Source organism: Rhinopithecus bieti, unplaced genomic scaffold, assembly GCF_001698545.2.
Source record: "Rhinopithecus bieti isolate Rb0 unplaced genomic scaffold, ASM169854v2 scaffold_37463, whole genome shotgun sequence".
NCBI lineage: Eukaryota > Metazoa > Chordata > Mammalia > Primates > Cercopithecidae > Rhinopithecus > Rhinopithecus bieti.
Window position 1 is genome coordinate 149,072 of NW_016815818.1, and position 7,103 is coordinate 156,174.

The window sequence follows — 7,103 nt, forward strand, 5'->3', positions numbered from 1 at the left end:
GGGAGGGTGGATGGAGAAAGGAAAGGTGTTGGTTAAAGGATACAACGTTTCAATTAGATAAGAGGAATAAATTTTCATGATGGAGTGATATGGTGACTATCACATTGTACCCCATAAGTATGTAGGATTACTATTTGTCAATTAAAAATAAAACAAATAAATTTGAAAGGATTATGGAGAAGATGAGAACACTGTTTCAGTGAGAACACACAATGACTAGCAAGTGTCTTTACTAGGATCTACAGAAAAAGAAAAGTCACTCGCAAAACATCTCATCAGATTTTTATAGATACCCTAGTTTCTACTTACTTTTGCTTTAAAGGAAACAAATCTCTCCAAGTATTTGAGAGTTTAAATAAATTTGGTCTTCTTTTGGAGATTTTTTTTTCCTCTGTAGTCATAGTTTCTATTATGGAAAAATTAATTAAGTAGTTCTTATTATAAACTTTGGTGATAAGAAGACTCTTAATTTTGGAATGAAACATGGTTATGATGTCTTTGTAAAATCAGTTTTAACTGGAGACCGTGATTGCTGCTGTCAGAGCTATTTAGTTGGCCTGTGTCATAGTATAATAGTTATGATCATTTTATATAATTATTTCTCGTCCTTCCAAGGCTAATTTCAAGTTGCTTTGTATCTCTGACAGCACATCGATTAATTTTCTTTTCTTTTCTTTTTTTTTTTTTGAGATGGAGTCTTGCTCTGTCGCCCAGGCTGGAGTGCAGTGGCCAGATCTCAGCTCACTGCAAGCTCCGCCTCCCGGGTTTACACCATTCTCCTGCCTCCCGAGTAGCTGGGACTACAGGCGCCCGCCACTTCGCCCGGCTAGTTTTTTGTATTTTTTTAGTAGAGACGGGGTTTCACCGTGTTAGCCAGGATGGTCTCGATCTCCTGACCTCGTGATCCGCCCGTCTCAGCCTCCCAAAGTGCTGGGATTACAGGCTTGAGCCACCGCGCCCGGCCGATTAATTTTCTTTAGCATCATAGTTAATCAATAAATGTTTGTTAATTGACATTGGCTTATAAATGTATCTATTAGTAATATTTCATTACTTTATTGGCTGCTTATTATTGTACTTGGCATTGTACTAGGTGCTTAAGGCATTGTACTAGATGCTTAAGATTTACAATTTCATTAAGAATCTCATAACCTAGCTAAGAAGGAGAGGGAATTAAATAAAATAATTAAAAATTACTGCTTCAGCTCTATGAGTCAGCATTGTGATGTACTTAATAGATATTACATCATCCTGCCAATATCCACATGAGGGCAGGTGGGAGGTGTATTATTCAGAACCAAAAGGGAGGAAACCGAGGCTCAGGGAGTTCACGTAATAGGCCGAATGCCACACGGTGAGTAAGAAGAGTTTCTGGGAATTCAACTCGGGTCTGCATTCCCCACAGTCTCTAAAGTATGCTGCTGAAGGAAGTCCGTCAGTAACCTACAAACTAGAGAGAAATGAAGGAGAAATCAACTTCTCCAGAGTTGGGATTGTGGAAGAGACACCATTTGAGAGCAGTCTAGATCGAAGAGGTTAGTAGAGGTTTATCAAACATTCTTGGTCCCACAGCAGAGTGTGTTTGAGAAGCCACAACTCAGTTTCACACACGGACATGTGAACAGAAAGGCCTGCAGGATCTGGCGATAAAGATTCTTACCCGATATGCTATGACGTTTGTACTTCATCCTCCGGGCTGTGAAGAGTCGCCAGTGAGCAATGTAATCAGACGGTGTTTTGAAATGTGTTATAATATGAATCAGTGTGGACAGGCAGCTGGACAGGGGCCAGTGTAGAGGCTAAGATTCCTTTTAAGAGGACATCAGGGTGTGATCAAGGTGTGAAACAAAGTGGGACCAATTGATAGGGAGAGTGGATGATAATACAAAAAAGATTTTAAAATAGAGTTATGGAACGGAATGGATGATCAGCCGAGTGGGAGTGTGAAAAGGTAGAGGTGTGCTCTTAGTTTCTGACTTGGGCATCTCAGCATGACGTAAAGTCACTACTCTAAAGATGGAAGAGAGAAGGAAAGTGTTAATTTATCACAGGCAGTATCACATCTTGAGCCTCATTAAGAGGCTCTGACAACTGATAGATGACCTTCTTTGTAGTGTGTTCCGCATGAAGCTTAGCTTGGTATGCACTTTACAGAGTATTTGTGATGTTTCATTATACATATTAGGCTGAGGTTAGGAAGAAATTTAAACGTGGTTATTGAATTCTGGTTCATAAATCCACTCCCTTGCCTATAAGCAACTTGGATTGTAGGAAGCGCCATAGCGACCTGGGAGTAGAATGATGTGATAACGTATGCCGAGGGAGCCTAATCAGTCACCTTTCTGCCCACTTCCTTGTCTCTGTGTACCAAACATTGATAAATAGAAATGAAGATCCAATTGGAGCAAAATGTTAGTATCATTAATGATAAAACTGGATTAAGAATGCAAGGGAAAATCGTATCTCTTCTTCTAAAGCCTTGGAACCAGCAGCATCTCAGATTGCCTTCTCCACTGCTGGGGGGAAGCACGACTCTGACTTCAGCCAGCTTGTTGCCAGGCAACCCAGGGAGAGCTGCAGGAATCAGCCAGCAGGATGCCCTGCTTGGCTCTCTTCAGAACACAGTGTACATTGATTTAATATCAAGGACACACTTCACTCTCAGCCAAAAATGCATTCTCTAATCTATTTCTCATCACAAATTGTCTAGTCATGGCATTCAATATAGCCCCAAAGAAAAAACTGTAAAACGAACATTCACAAGTGTTAAAATATGCCAAATAATATAATGCCAACAAAATTAAACTGCACACAAATATCAATTCTGAATATGAATTTTTCTTATTAAATTTTCAGAAAGAAATTAAAATACAAATATGAAATATCCTTTTGTTGTATATTAAAGTCCAAAGAATTACAAGTCCAACATTTCTCCCTCCACAATTTTATATTCATGTTACTCTAAGGCTGAGTGCCTTATTTGAGGCCGGAGGTCCTTCTTCTGTGGCTAACCTCTGGGCTTTCTCTTGATGAAATAGGGTGAGGTTCCTTTTAGTATTTCCAAATTTGAATGCTCCAACTAGGAGGCTGTTTGTTAGTTTCTGCTTTTCCAGGTGGAAATATATGAATTTCACAATACCAACCCAGTACCTAAAATAGTAAAAACCAATTAAAAAAATCCTAGTAACATTTCAAGCTTCAAGCAAAATAACATTCCCAGGACCCAGGATATGGTATAATTTCAACCAACTGCTACTGCAAAAATTATATGAGAGAACTAGTGGTCTGGAAGTTAGGAGTGTAAACAGAGACAATGTGAGAGAAAGGAGAAAAATCCTGATGTCATCCTGTCAGGGTACAGTCTGTGCAGGTTGCCTGGAATCCATGAACAGTGAGTCTGGATTTAGAATTCAACTGCCAGTAATATCTTATTGAGAGATTCATATGCTATTAGCCTGCCGTATCCTGGGAAATAATTTGCCGATAGATACTTCTTTCTCTCTTTGGTAAAGAAATGTCAGGTATTCCTGTATTCATGAAATATTTAGAAATTTACAGTGGTGATATCATAGTCTCCAAGTTTTACTTAAGGCTCCCTTCTTCCTTTAATGTAAGTTTCTTAAAAGTAGGGCCCATGTTAGTTTTATTCACCTCTGTACCTGAAGATCCTAACTATTGTACAGAGTATGTCAACAAATAAGTGCTGAATAATAACACACAATTCAGTATATACTTAACCTATTAATTTCCATTCCTTTTGAGCCTGTGTTTCTGACACACCGATTATAAATGAAGTAGAGTTATTCTAACTCATCTTATGATCAGGGGACCCTACATTTATAACTCTGCAAGCCATGTTTATGGTTTTGCATTCTCTCCAGACAAAATCTTCTTCATTTCACAGAGGTGATTTGCTCTACGCTCGGTTGTATCACAGCCTCCTCAATGCCCATCCCTTACAAATGTCCAAAAACCGTTTAGGGTTCTGCCATTTAACTTATTGCCCACGTAAGTGGGTTTTAGACAAAGTTATTTCATATCATGTGCTGAAGGTGATAATTTACAGAAAACCATAAAGGTTTATTAAGATTTTAATGGACAAAGAAATCACGTTTTAAAAGTGTTCTGGGCCGGGCGCGGTGGCTCACGCCTGTAATCCCAGCACTTTGGGAGACCGAGGTGGGCGGATCACAAGGTCAGGAGATCCAGACCATCCTGGCCAACATGGTGAAACCCTGTCTCTACTAAAAATACAAAATATTAGCCAGGCGTGGTGGTGGGCGCCTGTAGTCACAGCTACTTGGGAGGCTGAGGCAGGAGAATGGCGTGAACCCGGGAGGCAGAGCTTGCAGTGAGCTGAGATTGCGCCACTGCACTCCAGCCTGGGCGATAGAGTGAGACTCCATCAAAACAAAACAAAACAAAACAAAAAAAAAGTGTTCTATCCCAGTGCACTTGACTTAGGCCTTTTGACTAGTATAGAGTGCAAGACAATTATATTTTGTAGAAACTGTGAAACTTTTAAACAGCTTTGGATGATGTAAAAGTATAGATAGAAATAAAGTCCTGATTGAGATGGACGATGGAATTCTTGATGTGATTTCCCAAGAACTCTGGGAAACAGGTTCATTTTCTAATTCTGCAGCACCTAACTCAGAAATGTTTTCATAGCAAATACTGTAGACCGCAGAGACTGAAAGCAGTGGTTTAGGACTTTGTCACGATCTGAGTTTACTGTGCACACTATTCTATAATCGTATTGTGTACTCGTATAATGCTGAGATTAATGAGGTATAACTGCTCCTGGCTGAGGTAGTTGGCAACACATGCATACAGAAATGGTCAAGCCTTATATTCTAATGTACACTCTGAAGGGAGTGAATGGCGTTTCCAGAGGCTCTAATGTAAACTTATTCATTCCTTTATTCTCATGAACAGCCCTGTGTTCAATGGCGAGATTTTGGTCCAGGGAACTTGCAGTTCCTGTCTTGAAAAATGTTGGTGATCTGTCTGTAATATATTCTGATCATGTCTCTTCTTAAAACAAATAAATCCTGTTATTTGTTTGACTGCCATTATTGCCTAGTATTTAATATTTAATATTTACAACTGGCGGATGCCAAGCAAGTGAAAGAGGAATTTTTTTATTTGTTGGCTGATTTACAAAGGCTTCCTAACACCCCTCCCTCCCAGGCCTCCCATATGCCATTTCTTCCTCTGTCTATATTTCCATTTTTCCAACGACGTAAGTGATTTTACAGTTATGAGACAGCCATATGGAATCACAGAATTAGTATTTCAGAGTTGGAAGGTAACTTAAAAGTCATCTAGTTTAGTGGAAGGATCTCCCTTTAATATTTTTTTACATCTCCTCTCTTAAAAGGGGATGTTTCTCCTCCGATAAGAGATAATGTCCTAGTGTAATCATCTTTTTCCATGATTCCAGCTGACAGAGCAAAAAGATTGGCATCGCATGCTTTATTTAGTTAGTTACAGTGGCATTTTGACACAAATAGAGGGAGCGATAAAGATCTTCTTTATAGTAGAAAACCAATTACCTAATGTGGTAAGAATAATTAATTTGGAAAGTTATTATTTGGCAATTATAACAAGAATCATCTATGGATGCTAAAACTAGCAGGTAAAATTGAGAAGTAATAGGACACGTACATAATTGCAAAGTTTCTATCCCTCCAAAAAATCACTATTAATTAGGAAGGTAAAATAATAATTTTATGGTTGAGTAGTCTGACAGACACTACCTTAACCAAATGATCAAAATTAACCTCACTACTAATGGAACAAATTCACAGCAAGTACTTCCTGATATAATATACTAGAAAGAACACAGTATCATTTTGGAGTTGGTTCTGTCAAAAACACATTACATATATAACAAACCTGCATGTTGTGTACATGTACCCTAGAACAGGAAGTATAATAATAATAATAATAATAATAAAATAAAGGAAGAACTGGCAAAAAAAAAAAAAGCACATTACCCGAATCTAATCAGGAGAAAACATTAGACAAACTTAAAGTAATATATGTTCTACAAAGTACGCATCCTAAAATATTCAAAAACAATAATGTCCTGGAATACAAAGGAATCAGGAACTATTCCAGATTTAAAAAAAAGATAAATAACATTATGCAATATATAATCCTAGACATTTTGTGCTATAAAGAACATTATTAGAACAATTGGGAAAAGCTAAAGAATACCTGTAGATTGGATGATAGTATTGTATCCATATTCATTTCCTGGTTTTGATAACTATATTATAGTTATATCAGGGGACACCCTTTGTTTTAGGAAATACACTTTAAGTAAGATACAGGGAAAAGGACCACATGATTGCAACTCGTTCAGAATAAAATGTACACACACACACACACACACACACACACACACACAATATTAGGGGGGCAGAGAGAGAATGAGAAAGAGAAGAAATAAATACGATATGCTGATGACATTGGAAATCTGAGTAACAAATATATATGGACTTTATGTTACTTTTTCAACTTTTCCGTAAGTCTGAAATAGTTTAAATCTTTAAAAGTCAATTTGATGAAACTTCTAGAAATGCTTCTTTCAGAACAGAAGAATTAGAAATTATTTCTTTTGTGTTAAATTTTTAAAAAAAAAACTTTCAATGTTTTGTATTAGAAGAAATAAACATTCTGATTCAATAAAGTTACCTTCTTACAATAAAATATTTATTTTTATTTAGTATATTTATTGCTGTTATGACTTGTGCAAAGATTAATTAAACTTATGTTGTATCAAGGTTATCCAGAAATTTCTCACTTGGCATTATAAGTTTGTGAAGTAAAATGAGAACTGAACTGAAAATCAGAAGCCCCGGATTCTACTTGTGGTTCTTCGATTAACTAAAGAAATTTCTGAATCCAAGTGCTTAGCCTGTAAACCAGACCCTTGGATGAAAAGTGAAGTAACTGGAGAGAAGAGCTGGAATGACATTTTAACGTACATTAGAGGAAACTGTCAGGGAAAAATTCAAAGAGATTTTCTAAACCATTGTAACTTTACAAGTGATTATTATTTTTTAGTATTGCCATCTGTTTCTTTGTAGTGA